The 15,765-nt window shown below is 40.2% G+C and overlaps 2 pseudogenes across 2 annotated transcripts in view; both read left to right on the top strand.

Annotated features, from left to right (window-relative positions):
* LOC311143077 (SH2B adapter protein 2-like) overlaps window positions 1-787 on the top strand; it is a 29,501-nt pseudogene extending 28,714 nt beyond the window's left edge. Inside the window, exon 8 of the transcript in view lies at window positions 738-787. The product of the transcript in view is annotated as an SH2B adapter protein 2-like (transcript). The remainder of the gene's footprint in view (window positions 1-737) is intronic.
* A 1,725-nt stretch (window positions 788-2,512) lies between these two features.
* LOC311143076 (exonuclease V-like) lies at window positions 2,513-15,187 on the top strand (annotated as a pseudogene). The gene is made up of 6 exons: window positions 2,513-2,603; window positions 12,925-13,056; window positions 13,172-13,397; window positions 13,711-13,823; window positions 14,097-14,284; window positions 14,585-15,187. The product of its transcript is annotated as an exonuclease V-like (transcript).
* Window positions 15,188-15,765: the final 578 nt, after the last annotated feature.

Genomic DNA, 15,765 nt, shown 5'->3' with positions numbered 1-15,765 from the left:
TCACGCCTTATCTTCCTCTTTCTCACACTCAAAGCTGGGGGATGGACTTCTCTCTCTCTCTCCTCTCTCCTTTACACACCTTATGTATCTGTTTTAAGCATGGATTCGAGTTTATCTGCGTCCAGTCGTCCCTCAAAACCATACCTCTCCCTCCACCTGGTTATATAATGGAGATTTCTTCTATCCCTAGATTCCATTTTAATTACATCAAGCATTTCTTGTCCCCAGTAAATTCTGGGACCTCTTGTGAGGATTTCCCCCCCCCCATGGTTGGTACTGTTAAAAATCCCTTAGCCACCTTTTCTATATTACAAGTCAATTTAACAAGTAATTCAAAATAGCTTCACACAACAACACCTCATAAGGAGTGCCCAGCAGGAGTCCAATTCCTATCAGAAAACATACATACAAACATTCAGACACTCCCAATCTCTCCCAGGGGGAAAAAGTTATCCTTCTCCCTGAGTGAGATTGTTGTTCCCATAAGGGTTTCTTCATTTTGTTGTCAGGATTGGTTCTCGCTGCTCAAATCAGCTCTTACTTCAGACAATGGTCTGGAAGGAGTGGGGGCTGGTGTGCAGTGTGTTAGATGGTGCCAGGGTGCTCCTGATTTACCTCTGACCTGGACTGAGTGTGAAGTAACCTCCTTCACTTCGTACGGTCCAGTCCACCTGGGTTCCCGCCACTTTCTTTTGTGGACTTTCACCCTCACCCAGTCTCCCATTTTTTACCTTCAGTGGTGGCGTGTTACCCGTCAGCTCCCCCTTCCTGGGCCTTCTACACCTGAGAAGAGAGTGCTGCAGAAAATTCCGTCAATTTCATCACATAATCAGTCATTTCTATCTGTTGTACATCAAGGGCGGGCATAAGACCTCCCTCCCTTGGTGGACCTTGCATTTCTCTCCCTTACATTATCTCATGAGGAGAGAGATGGGTCCCTGCCCCTGGTGATGCTCTCATAGCCATCAAAACCAGTGGCAGGGCTTCAACCCATGTCAATTTTGTCCCTGCACAAACCTTATTCAGTTTCATAAGTCTCACTCATTTACCACTGTTCACTTTAACTACATCCTTCACCGAACGAATATTCGAGCTTTTGGATGAGGCTTATACACTTTAAGACTATCGGAATCCTATATATTTTATTTTTATTTTATTTTTACTAGCAATGTTCATCATTAAACAATATCCATTAAACAATTGACATTTACACATCCGACCCTATTGGTACATGGAGCGTTTGTCATTAAGTAATACACATTAATCAGTTGACATTTACACATCCGACCCTATTGGTACATGGAGCGTTTGTCATTAAGTAATACACATTTCTATCTCTCCTAGCCACACAGTTCCCCCCGGTCTGACTCTCTTGGTCCGTCTCTGTGAACCAACTCTCCCAGACGGTTTAAACTTAATACATATTATCACACATTCCCCGATCTGACTCTCTTGGTCCGTCTCTGTGAACCAACTCTCCCAGACGGTTTAATACATTTTATCACAAAGTCCCTCCCGGTCTAACTCTCTTGGTCCTTCTCTGTGAACCAACTCTCTTAGCCGACTCTCGACTTATTAATTATTCCCAGACATGTTTACTACACTGCCTTTCAGTTTGTCATCTATGCATAAATTTTATCAACAATTCATACTCACACTCGGTAATACTGATCAAAATTTGGATAGACTATTCGACAATATGCAAAGTTTGATTTAACAGGTTTTGCTTACCTTTTTTTTATAGTCGACTTTAGGATCAGTTTCCCGAGCTGAGTTGAATTGTTGTCCTCCCTCCGAATAATTACACCAGTCTTTCCGTGAATCGTCCTTTTACCAACTCGCCCCCTCACATCCACATCAACCACTCTGGACCGTGTATCTAGACAACCATCGACTGCTACCAAGTTTCTGTTGATAACGGGATATGAAGGAGGACGGGCCGGCCAAGGATCGATTCAGACTAGGTGGTAAATTGTATGACAAGCGGCAGTTTATTCAGAGTAAAAATGTCTGGTACAAAACGTGCACGGTCTCGTTCTTTCAGCTCATAGGGAACCTCCAGAAAAAGCCCCAAAAAACAGTACACTGGTGTTTTATACTGGTTGTAAAGTAGGTTGAGCCTGGCAGATCTGGTCTTCTGGTTGGTCCATGCTGCTCGGGCGTCGTCCTCTGTGATTGGGTCTAGGAGATTTACACACTGTAGCTCAGGGCCTTTGTTCCGAATGTTTCAGCAAAGTAGGAGATTTGGTGTGTGCGTTTAGTTATCTCTTATCTTGAGTGAGTCTGTGTGTGTGAGTGCATTTGTGGCAAGAGTGTGTGTGTTGGTCAAAGCTTGTCTTGGAAAAAGGAATTAGTTATAGCAATGTAATAGCAATAAGCTATTTATAAAAATAGCATTTCTTACACTACACACCATAACGTTGAATGCCAACCGCCGATAAACCCCACTGAAGGAGAAGACGAATGTTTGGACTGGGAAGCATGCGGACGACTTTACAGGAATAATTTTGCAATGAATTCCAACATAACGCCAACGGATCCATCGGACGACTGGGGTGATATAAGTGATGCAGAATTACTCGATGTACAGTCAGAGCGTCTCGGTGAGTAACCCTTGATCATGATTCTCAGTTCCATTACGCCTACGTCATTGGACCAAGGCGTCTTCTGGATGGGGAAGTTTTGTTAAGAGCCTGACTATGGAGACAGATAGCTGCCAAAAGGTTGAACGTACTTATCGTTAGGATCGTAAGAAAATCCACATGTACATTGTTATTGTTAGGATTGTAAGACAAGCCATGCGTGAAACGTGAAATGTAACGTTAAATTAGATCTGTAAACGTTGAAAAAGCACACTATGAATGAAGCACACTATGAATGAACATTTACACGTTAAATTCTTAATTTACATCTCCCTTTACTTGGTGACAGATCTTTTTTATATGTACAAACTTGTCAGGAAAGTGGCATCTGCAAAGGACATGAACCGAATGTAGCTAGTCGAAGTTAGCTAGTCAATCAAGCAACTCTAGCCCAGATGTTAGTTGCTTTGCAGCTTCCGTTTTCATAAAAAAAAAAAAAAAAGTCTAGAGCTTGTTTTAGAACGGCACGGGATAACAACGTTATACCAGTAGATGGCTTGGTATAGGCTTGGGCCTTCAGCAAATGACTTGTTTGAGAAATGATACCATAAAGACACAGAAGAGCCTTGTCTTGAATAACCACCTGAGCTGCAAAATAGAAAGTGGAATAAGCCTAAATCATATTTACTATCTAAATATGCCATGCTGTTGTGTTTTTTAATGGCTATATAATTGCATAATTAATCTTGATTGCCGCGTGGGGGTACTGTGGTGATCATGTAGCCTAATGAATCACACCTTTTCCAGTATATTAGGCATTTTGACTGTTGATTTTGAGAATTCCACTCTGTATGTAAGCTTGTTATCGCCATTTACCAGACCCTGTCCGTCAGTCTCTAAAACAGTTTGCGATGTTGCTGGAAATAATCCTGGAACCCCTGCGGTTAGGGTGAATCTTGTCTCTTTTAAAAACTAAGTCCATGCATTTTGCGGCAAGTGGCCATTGTGCCCTTGGGCTGAATATATTTTATTTTATTTTATTTAACCTTTATTTAACTAGGCAAGTCAGTTAAGAACAAATTCTTATTTACAATGACAGCCTAATAATTATAATTCCCTTCTCCCGGCTGCGTACTGAAGCACCTCTCATTCATTTACTTTTCGTCAGCCTACAAGATGAGTTGGCCTAATGAACAGCAAAAGCACTAGCCTATGTCAATCTACTATCCCCCATAGTACAAAAGTTGACCTATTCTGTGTGAGAAATATATATTCCAAACATAGTCTGGGACAGTTGTGGGATGCGATAGATCCCAAATTAATACAACCACTAGCATAAAAAACTCTGATTTAAGCAATGATCCTGATGCAACAGATGAGAATGTTTCGTTTAAAATGTTGATAAACCATTTGGCTCTTCCTTCACATTATAAGCACAGCAATGCGCACAAGGATTGTTTTGATCACGCGGACTGGGATATCAGAGTGTGTGCCCTCCTATCCACATCGACGGGACCACAGTGGAGAAGGTGGAAAGCTTCAAGTTCCTTGGCGTACACATCACTGACAAACTGAAATGGACCACCCACACAGACAGTGTGGTGAAGAAGGCGCAACAGAGCCTCTTCAACCTCAGGAGGCTAAAGAAATTTGTCTTGGCACCTAAAACCCTCACAAACTTTTACAGATGCACAATTGAGAGCATCCTGTCGGGCTGTATCACCGCCTGGTACGGCAACTGCACCGCCCGCAACCACAAGGCTCTCCAGAGGGTGGTGCGGTCTGCACAATGCAGTACCGGGGGCAAACTACCCGCCCTCCAGGAACACTTACAGCACCCAGTGTCACAGGAAGGCCAAAAAGATCATCAAGGACATCAACCATTCAAGCCACTGCCTGTTCACCCCGCTATCATCCAGAAGGCGAGGTCAGTACAGGTGATGGGAGAGCATAGAATACATGGAAATTCTCAAAGCTGCTAATGAGAACCTTGACGACCTTTTCCTAGCTGGTGGGGATTCCGGTGGGGTACCCCAACCCAGGTAGTGGCAGTGCTGGCAGCACTGGCTGCAGTAACTCATGGGGAGGGGGTCACACTCTGACAATCAGAGAGGGGGAATATTATTATGGCCCTGGTGGCACAAAATAATCAATGGTCTGACTGCACAGAGATGCTTGGGGAAAATGGTTACAACGGGGGACCAGAGTGTTTGTGTCTCGGGAAGAGGGTGGATCTGATCTCCATCACATAGGACTTGACATAGATTAATCAAATCTCACATTGGTGTCAATTTTTGCTCAATCTTGCATGCTTTCTCAAACAGCTGTAACTTTATATGCATTCGTAAATCAGGTCCTTTCTTGAGTTGGGCTCTGGGATGTAACAACCGTTGAGCATCTGATCTTATGGTTGATTGTGGAGGAAAGGGGTGGAGTGTGTAAGAGTATGTGCGTGCGCGTGTGTGTGTGTGTGTGTTTATCCCACATCTGTTGCAAGGGGGTAAGGATGTTAGGGAGAATATAGGATGAACCACTAATTGTTTGCTAAAATAATAATTGCTTGACAAAAATGTAATGTAATACAATGGCAATTCGGGTTATAGGTAACAATCCTGCGCATGAACTGCCAACATTATTACGCATATTAATTGATAATGATGGAAATTAAGATATGCAAGATATTTGTATAGATATATATTTTTAAATAGCTATATATATATATATATGACGGCCCAACTTGGGATGGGGAGGGGCTTTAGCGGGGGGAATAGTGGAGAACAATTGGAGGGTTACTTAGTAGCAATGCAAATATCATGGTACAGTTGAAGTTGGAAGTTTACATACACTTAGGTTGGAGTCATTAAAACAAATTTTTCAACCACTCCACAAATTTCTTGTTAACAAATTATAGTTTTGGCAAGTCGGTTAGGACATCTACTTGTGCATGACACAAGTCATTTTTCCAACAATTGTTTACAGACAGATTATTTCACTTATAATTCACTGTAACACAATTCCAGTGGGTCAGAAGTTCACATACACTAAATTGACTGTGCCTTTAAACAGCTTGGGAAATTCCAGAAAATGATGTCATGGCTTTAGACATCATTTGAGTCAATTGGAGGTGTACCTGTGGATGTATTTCAAGGCCTACCATCAAACACAGTGCCTCTTTGCTTGACATCATGGGAAAATCAAAATAAATCAGCCAAGACCTCAGAATAAATATTGTAGACCTCCACAAGTCTGGTTCATCCTTGGGAGCAATTTCCAAAAGCCTGAAGGTACCACGTTCATCTGTACAAACAATAGTACGTAAGTATAAACACCATGGGACCACGCAGCCGTCATACCGCTCAGGAAGGAGACGCGTTCTGTCTCCTAGAGATGAACGTACTTTGGTGCGAAAAGTGCAAATCAATCCCATAACAACAGCAAATGACCTTGTGAAGATGCTGGAGGAAACAGGTACAAAAGTATCTATATCCACAGTAAAACGAGTCCTATATCGACATAACCTGAAAGACCGCTCAGCAAGGAAGAAGCCACTGCTCCAAAACCACCATAAAAAAGCCAGACTACGGTTTGCCACTGCACATGGGGACAAATATCGTACTTTTTGGAGAAATGTCCTCTGGTCTGATGAAACAAAAATAGAACTGTTTGGACATAATGACCATCGTTATGTTTGGAGGAAAAAGGTGGTTGCTTGCAAGCCGAAGAACAACATCCCAACTGTGAAGCACGGGGGTGGCAGCATCATGCTGTGGGGGTGCTTTGCTGCAGGAGGGACTGGTGCACTTCACAAAATAGATGGAATCATGAGGAAGGAAAATTATGTGGATATATTGAAGCAACATCTCAAGACATCAGTTAGGAAGTTAAAGCTTGGTCGCAAATGGGTCTTCCAAATGGACAATGACCCCAAGCATACTTCCAAAGTTGTGGCAAAATGGCTTAAGGACAACAAAGTCAAGGTATTGGAGTGGCCATCACAAAGCCCTGAACTCAATCCTATAGAAAATGTGTGGACAGAACTGAAAAAGCGTGTGCGAGCAAGGAGGCTTTCAAACCTGACTCAGTTACACCAGCTCTGTCAGGAGGAATGGGCCAAAATTCACCCAACTTATTGTGGGAAGCTTTTGGAAGGCTACCCAACACGTTTGACCCAAGTTAAACAATTTAAAGGCAATGCTACCAAATACTAATTGAGTGTATGTAAACTTCTGACCCACTGGGAATGTGATGAAAGAAATACAATCTGAAATAAATCATTCTCTCTATTATTATTCTGACATTTCACATTCTTAAAATAAAGTGGTGATCCTAACTGACCTAAAACAGGGAATTTTTACTAGGATTAAATGTCAGGAATTGTGAAAAACTGAGTTTAAATGTATTTGGCTAAGGTTTATGTAAACTTCTGACTTCAACTGTATATGGACACTCAATCACTATGGTATTTTTATTAGTACATTTACAAACATATATAATGATAAATAGATTTGAAACTTGTATCTCATTATGGTATGTGGTGAAATAAGTATAGCCAGTTCTAATTGTAATTGCTTAGTAGATAATAACAAAAGAAGAACAATATTTACCTGTCTCAAAGAGAAGGAATATAATATCTATTGTTTACAGGAAACTCATTCAACAATTTTAGATGAAGTTGTGCGGAAAAAGGACTGGGGGGCGAAATATACTCAAGGGGTGATGATATTAATTAACAGTAATTTCGATCCGAATGTGCAAATTGTCCAAACAGATCCGCAAGGTAGATGGATTATTTTAAATATTTTATTGGACCATAAACAGATATGGCTCATTAACCTTTACGGACCAAATAATGATGATCCACACTTCTTTGACAATATATATAATAAATTATCAACCCTGCAAGCAATACAATACTCTATTATTATGGTTGGAGATTATAAAACCGTATCAATGGACCGTAAAGGAATTCACACTACAAACTATCACCCTCATGCTCTTAAGGAAATCGTGAATGTCATGGATACATTTGAACTAGTAGATATATGGATGCTTAAATATCCTGATCTAGTGAGATATACATGGCGGAGACTCAATCAAGCTTGTCGTCTTGACTTCTTTCTTATGTCATTCTCGTTGGCACCAAAAGTTTAAAAAGTGTTGATAGGGGACAGAATGCAGTCGGACCCTCATATAATTGGCATATGCATTACTTTTACTGAATTTCCACGTGGAGCGAGGATATTGGAAATTTAATCAAAGCCAATTGGATGATAACTTGTTTTTAACTAGGACACAGGAATTTATAACTGTTTTTTTCCGACTTAACATAGGTACAGCAAATCCCCTTATTGTATGGGACACTTTTAAATGTGCCTTTAGAGGCCATGCAATTCAGTACTCATCTCGAAAACAAAAGCAATTTAGGTCAAAAGAGTCCATACTAACAAAGGAAATAGAAGGTCTAACAGAACAGATAGATAGCAATAAAAACTGTAACATAGAGGCTCAGAATAAATTAGAGGAAAAACAAAAAGAAATTGAGAAATTTATTAAAAAAAGATCAAGTGTAATATATTATAAAAATAAAGCAAACTGGATGGAATATGGGGAAAATTGCACCAAATTCTTTTTTAATCTTCATCATAGAAATGCTACCAAAAAGAATTTACTGAAACTGGTTACAAATGACGGAGTCACACATGATTCACCAAATGATATTTTGAAGGAGGAAACAAAGTACTTTAAGCATATGTTTTCATTTCAGTCGCCTCCATCTCCAGATTTTTTTTCTATTGATAATGTCAAATTAACAGCCATACAGAAAGACTCATGTGAAGGTGAAATTACAGAGGAGGAACTTCTGGATGCAATTAAAGACTTTAAGTCCGGGAAAACTCCAGGGTTGGATGGCATACCAGTCGAGGTATACCAAACCTTTTTTGATATACTCAGAGGACCGTTAATAGCATGTTTTAACCACTCCTATGTAAATGGTAGATTATCAGACACTCAAGAAGAAGGTCTGATTTCATTACAACTGAAACAGGATACAAGTGGAAAATATAAAGATCCAGTCCATTAAACAAATTGGAGGCCCCTTACACTTCAGTGTTGTGATGCAAAATGTATAGCGCATAGAATTAAAAAGGTATTGTCGGACATTATTCATTCTAATCAGACAGGTTTTTTACATGGACGATACATTGGAGATAATATAAGGCAAGTACTGGAAACAATAGAACACTATGAAACATCTGGAAAACCAGGCCTGCTATTCATAGCAGACTTAAAAAAGACATTTGATAAAGTACGACTGGGATTTATATATAAATGCCTGGAGCATTTCAATTTTGGAGAATCTCTTATAAAATGGGTAAAAATCATGTATAGTAACACTAGGTGTAAAATAGTAAATAATGGCTATTTCTCTGTAAGTTTTAAACTGTCAAGAGGAATGAAACAAGGTTGTCCACTATCGGCATATCTATTTATTATGGCCATCGAAATGTTAGCTATTAAAATCAGATCCAACAATAATATCAAGGGATTAGAAATCCAGGGCTTAAAAACAAAGGTATCATTGTACACTGATGATTCATGTTTTCTTTTAAATCCACAACTTGAATCCCTCCACAGCCTCATAGAGGATCTAGATACATTTTCTAACCTCTCTGGATTACAACCAAATTATGATAAATGTACTATATTACGTATTGGATCACAAAGAAATAAAATTTTTTCATTACCATGTAGTTTACCAATAAAATGGTCTGATGGTGATGTGGATATACTCGGAATACATATCCCAAATGAAATAAATGATCTCACTCCAATACATTTTAATAGAAAGTTAGCAAAAATAGATAAGATCTTGCTACCATGGAAAGGTAAATACCTGTCAATTTGTGGAAAAATCACCCTGATTAACTCTTTAGTATTATCCCAGTTTACCTATTTGCTTATGGTCTTGCCTACGCCTAGCACACAGTTTTTTAAATGATATGTGAAAAAAATATTCCATTTTATTTGGAACAGCAAGCCAGACAAAATTAAACAGGCCTATTTATATAATGAATATGAATTCGGAGGACAGAAATTATTAAATATTAAAGCATTAGACCTATCACTAAAAGCTTCAGTCATACAAAAGTTATACCTAAATCCGAACTGGTTCTCTAGCAAATTAGTAAGATTGTCTCACCCAATGTTCAAGAATGGCCTTTTTCCCTTTATTCAGATTACAACCTCTCACTTTCAGTTATTTGAAAAGGAAATCATCTCCCAAATATCACTATTTCTAAAACAAACCATAGAAAGGTGGTTGCAATTTCAATTTACTCCTCCAGAAACGACAGAACAAATAATGCAACAAATATTGTGGTTAAACTCAAATATACTAATTGATTAAAAAAAACATTATTTTTTGAGAAAATGTTTAAAAAAGGTATAATCTTCGTAAATTATGTCATAGGTAGGACTGGTGGAGTTATGTCGCACATGCAGCTAACAAAAACATATGGAAATGTCTGCTCTACCCAAAATTACAACCAAATAATTGCAGCAGTACCGCAAAAATGGAAGAGGAAAGTGGAAGGGGGAAAAAGGAACGAACTTGTCCGTCGGCCCTGCATTAAAGAACATAATTGGTTAAAGAAAATTGTGATAAATAAAAAAGTATACCGGTTTCATTTAAGGACCAAAGGATTGACAGCCGTCCCATATAGATTGCAAAATAGTTGGGAAGAGATTTTTGACGTACCGATTTCATGGCATAGTGTTTATGAACTGATGCGCAAATACGACGCCGGATTCAAAACATAGAATTTTTCAATTTAAATTAGTATATAAAATTCTTGCTACCAATAGAATGTTATTTATATGGGGGATACAATCTTCCCAGCTCTGCAGATTTTGCTGCGAAGAGACGGAATCATTCGTTTTGGTACTGTCCATTTGTAGCTTGTTTTTGGACACAGGTCCAGGAATGGCAAAAGGATTGCAATATTTACCTGGAGTTAACCCTGCAGATAGCACTACTGGGTGATCTGAAAAGTCATAGTCAATCGATCAATAATATAATAATACTTTTAGCAAAAATGTTTATTTTCCATTTACAATCTGTAGAAGCAATGAGAATAGAAGGGTTCAGAACTTTTGTAAAACATCACAGTACAGTTGAAAAATATATGGCAAATAGAAATCCAAGAGATAGATGGGTGGTGTTGAATGTTGTTGAAGAATGGGACTAATAACAACTAACAACAACTAATAACAACAAGATAACTAATGTAAAGCATACTGTGTCCATAATAAGTATATAGGTTATAGGTTGAGAGCTTTTCTGAAAGAGCACAATTAGAAAGATATGGCAAACCGGATGGACATCATGAAAATGATCGGAGAGGTTGAGGGTAGAAGAAGTTCATGAGTAAAAACAAACAAAATAGAATTATTGTAAAATTGACTGTGTCTATAAAATGTATATAGTATGTATAAGCTGGAAGTAGAGGCCTAAGCATTGTTGTTCACTAGTTTACTTCAATTAGGGAAGGGGTGGTGGGTTTGGAAAGTAATAAAGGGAAATATATTTTTAAAAAGGATGTGTGTGTGTGTGTGTGTGTGTGTGTGTGTGTATGTACAGTGGGGAGAACAAGTATTTGATACACTGCCGATTTTGCAGGTTTTCCGACTTACAAAGCATGTAGAGGTCTGTAATTTTTTATCATAGGTACACTTCAACTGTGAGAGACGGAATCTAAAACAAAAAAACAGAAAATTACATTGTATGATTTTTAAGTAATTAATTTGCATTTTATTGCATGACATAAGTATTTGATCAGCTACCAACCAGTAAGAATTCCGGCTCTCACAGACCTGTTAGTTTTTCTTTAAGAAGCCCTCCTGTTCTCCACTCATTACCTGTATTAACTGCACCTGTTTGAACTCGTTACCTGTATAAAAGACACCTGTCCACACACTCAATCAAACAGACTCCAACCTCTCCACAATGGCCAAGACCAGAGAGCTGTGTAAGGACATCAGGGATAAAATTGTAGACCTGCACAAGGCTGGGATGGGCTACAGGACAATAGGCAAGCAGCTTGGTGAGAAGGCAACAACTGTTGGCGCAATTATTAGAAAATGGAAGAAGTTCAAGATGACGGTCAATCACCCTCGGTCTGGGGCTCCATGCAAGATCTCACCTCGTGGGGCATCAATGATCATGTGGAAGGTGAGGGATCAGCCCAGAACTACACAGCAGGACCTGGTCAATGACCTGAAGAGAGCTGGGACCACAGTCTCAAAGAAAACCATCCATTAACAGGAAAACACCATTCTCAAAAGTGAATACAAATGTGATTATGCATGTAATGCTTTTATTATAAAGGTGCATTTATGAGCTAGGCTACATGAGGTGTGGGACTCTGATTTTTTTTAAAGTCGCAAAAAAAAGCATGCGCTGTTTCTTGCCTTAAGCTGGGCATCATTCACAAGTGATAGGCTAATATTGTCACCCATCAGACTATTCTTGATTTAAATTTGTCTTTACATATACTAAATAATGTATATGTGAAATTTTTTTGATTTAGAATGGACCATTATCATGCACCTGTCTCGAAATAGGGGCAGCATAAAAAAATAAATGTTGTTTATGCACTTAAAATACACATGGAGGACGCTTTTCCCGTGGTTCATTTTCATGTCAGCCAGGTAGGCTATACTCCTGTTGTAAAGCGAAGCAATGTGCTTAATATTAGGAAAGTTGTGGTAGGCCAAGCCTATAGAAAGCTGATGGGATCCTCCTCTTTTTAATAGAGGCCATCACTCTTTCTCACACAATTGCATAGCCTATATAAATGTTGTGTAACATGAGTTCATGCTCTCATGAAGTGTTTGATTAGATTTTCAATTACTAAACGGTCACATGGAATTTGACTGCCGTCATGACTCGTGACGGTAATACGGTCACCTTAACAGCCCTACCCACAACAACAACTCCTCCCTCATAATACACATAATACATATATATTGCCTGTCACATGGAACTCTATTGGTCTATTAACCAATTTACCGCCTGGTGATGTCACCAGGCAAGCCGAAACACCCGCCTATGCAAGCAGGCTGATTAGAAGGTCCTGTGTAGATTGTATTTTAAACCAGCAACTATCAGGAAATAACACAAATCACATTTTTTCACACTTTCACAGTGTTAGTTTCATCAGCTGTTGTACAATATGATACAAAACAGAGGTAAAACAGAATTTTGACTGCACTGGGCCTTTAACACCTCTTACTTCACAAGGGTGCAATTTCTACATCTCTTTCATGTGACCTACACTAGCCCCTCCTGACCGGTCCAGCCCGACTCCCGGTATTGTTGACCGACCCAGTCCGACTCTCGTGGGGATGTTGGTGATGATGGTCAGTCCCTTGAAATGACAGAGGAAAGGATCTATTACCTTCTTAATAAATGGTAAGTCCATTCAAGCATGCACAGTTCAACCCCAGAAAACAGTAAACAGTTTCCTTGTCAGCCTATGCTTTTGGTCATCAATAAAGCATTGTGTGTGTGTGTGTGTGTGTGTCAGGCCTAACCTCGCTCCCCTGTTGGAGAGGGTGAAGAACAGAAGCACTGCGTTGTCTGTCCCCAACCAGAGCCCAATGGAGAGATTCCTTAAACGTCACCTCAGCGTTACACAGCTATGTGAGCAGTCTTGGTGTGAGATCAAAATGGCCTATTGGTTCTTAAAGCCTAAAGTAAGGATGATGGAGATGCATAAGTGACAAGTGGGGCCAGTATTCATCTCGCCAGAGGTAAGCAACACGTTGCGTTTATGATGTGATTCCATATCTCCTCCCATACGACTAATGTGCCCTAGATTAGAAAATAAGGTTATATTACCATAACCATACTGAACTAGGCCTACCTCATGAGCCAATGCATTGGCACATAGAGGTAGGCCTAGGGGAAGAGCATTGGCACATATAATACTTTAATGTTAGTAATTTTGTAACATACACATTCATCCACAGGGATTTATGCTATCGTTGATCTTTGCTTTCCTTATGGATGTTATGGAGGTAACTAGTTATTACCCATGTCCTGACCTTGTATCTCTGTGTCTAGAACTGGAGGTGAAACCAGATGTTGTGAGTGTGGCTGCTGTCACCAGTGAGGACAGGGAGGCTCTGAAGCTCATCAACATGCTACAGATGGTCCCAGCTTTAGAGGCAGGTATGGTGGTACATTACTTTTATTTATTTATCCCTTATTTTACCAGGTAAGTTGACTGAGAACACATTCTCATTTACAGCAACGACCTGGGGAATAGTTACAGGGGAGAGGAGGGGGGATGAATGAGCCAATTGGAAGCTGGGGATGCTTAGGTTACATTACATATCCATGTTTTTTCAGAATTCCTGACTATCGGCTAAAGAGGGAAATGTAAAATAACATTACCACTGGAGACCGCCATCACAGAGTTGTGTGTGTGTGTGTGTGTCCCAGGACAGCTTGTGCGGGAGTTCCCAGTGTTTGGTGTGTTGGAAGGGATGTTCTTCATGGGTGTGATTGATGAGCTGCATCGTAGTGACTCTGGGGAACTGAAAATAAAAATAAAATACTGGTCCTGAGTGAACTGAAGACCCACAGTCACAACTCTCTGCCCCGCCCAGCCCAGACCAAGGGACACTCTCTACAGGTACACTACAGACAGTCAGACACTCTCTTATCTTTCTCTCTGACCTCTCTGATCTTTCTCTTAAGTCTCCCCTCACTTTCTGGTCTCTGACCTTTCTTTCTAACCTCTCTCTGAGCCCTCCTTTATTTCTCCATGTGGAATCTGACCCCTATCTATATGATCTATTTCTTTGATCCATCTCTCTCTCTATGACCTGTACCTCATCCTCTCTCTCTCTCTCTCGCTGTCTCTCACTCTCTCTCTCGCTGTCTCTCTCTCGCTGTCTCTCTCTCGCTGTCTCTCTCTCTCACTGTCTCTCAGGTGGGTATGTACAAGCTCTTGTTTGACTCCATGGTCAAGGGTTCTGTGAAGAGGGACCATCTCCTCCACAACCTTCAGCTGAATCCTAATCAGGTCCTTGGATCAGACCTCCAGACCCACACCCAGACACTGGGCCTCCAGGCAGTCACGTTCAGAGAGCTCCTGGACCACCTACTGGTCGTCCTTACCTGTTCTAACCTCTATGCTATCGACAAGCTACGCCTGGAGTATAGCCACCAGCGCTCCGGAAAGCTCATTGGCACCAGGGAGGTAGTGTTTGAGGAAGCCCAGCTTAGGGCTAATATCAAAGGCTACCTGGCCTACTGGAGGGGCGAGAGGGTGCCCCAGGGACTGGAAGTGGAGGAGGCCTGGAAGTGCAGGATGTGTCCCTACGAGGAGACCTGTGACTGAAGGAGGGATAGGTCACAAAGGATGATGATGGTGAATAAGAGAGCCAAGTTGGAGGGTCCCAAGTCAGATGATCCCAAGGCGGATGGTTCGAATTTGGATGGATCCAAATTGGAGGATCCCAAGTCGAATACCGGTAGTTCTCCTGAATTAAATAGCCCCAAACATACAGAACCCCAGGCATGTCTCCTGTAATGGTTTTCTGGGTGTAGTGTGAAGTGAATGTGGTTCAGGAAGGTTCTATCTATGTATCATTGAAGGTGTAAGCCTATTAAACAATATTAAAGTCAGGTTTGTTTAGAGCTACAGTGCCTTCAGAAAGTATTCACACCCCTTGACTTTTTCCACAGCCTGAATTTCTAATTGATTAAATTGAGATATTGTGTCACTGATCTACACACAATACCCCATAATGACAAAGTGGAATTACGTTTTTAGAAATGTTTACAAATTAATTAAAAATGAAAAGCTGAAATGTCTTGAGTCAATAAGAATTCAACTCTTTGTTATGGCAAGCCTAAATAAGTTCAGGAGTAAACATGTGCTTAATAAGTTACAGAAGCTGCATGGACTCACTCTGTGTGCAATAGTGTTTAACATTATTTTTAAAGAAATTAACTTTTTGTCCTGAATACAAAGTGCTATGTTTGGGGCAAATCTAACACATCACTGAGTACCACTCATCATATTTTCAAGCATGTTGGTGGCTGCATCATGTTATTGGTATGCTTGTCATCAGCAAGGACTAGGGAGTTTTTTGGGATACAAATGAA

The sequence above is a fragment of the Coregonus lavaretus genome (genome assembly GCF_964263955.1).
Source record: "Coregonus lavaretus genome assembly, chromosome: 15".
Lineage (NCBI taxonomy): Eukaryota > Metazoa > Chordata > Actinopteri > Salmoniformes > Salmonidae > Coregonus > Coregonus lavaretus.
The sequence above is the reverse complement of the archived record's forward strand: the minus strand, read 5'-3'. Positions and strand labels throughout refer to the sequence as shown.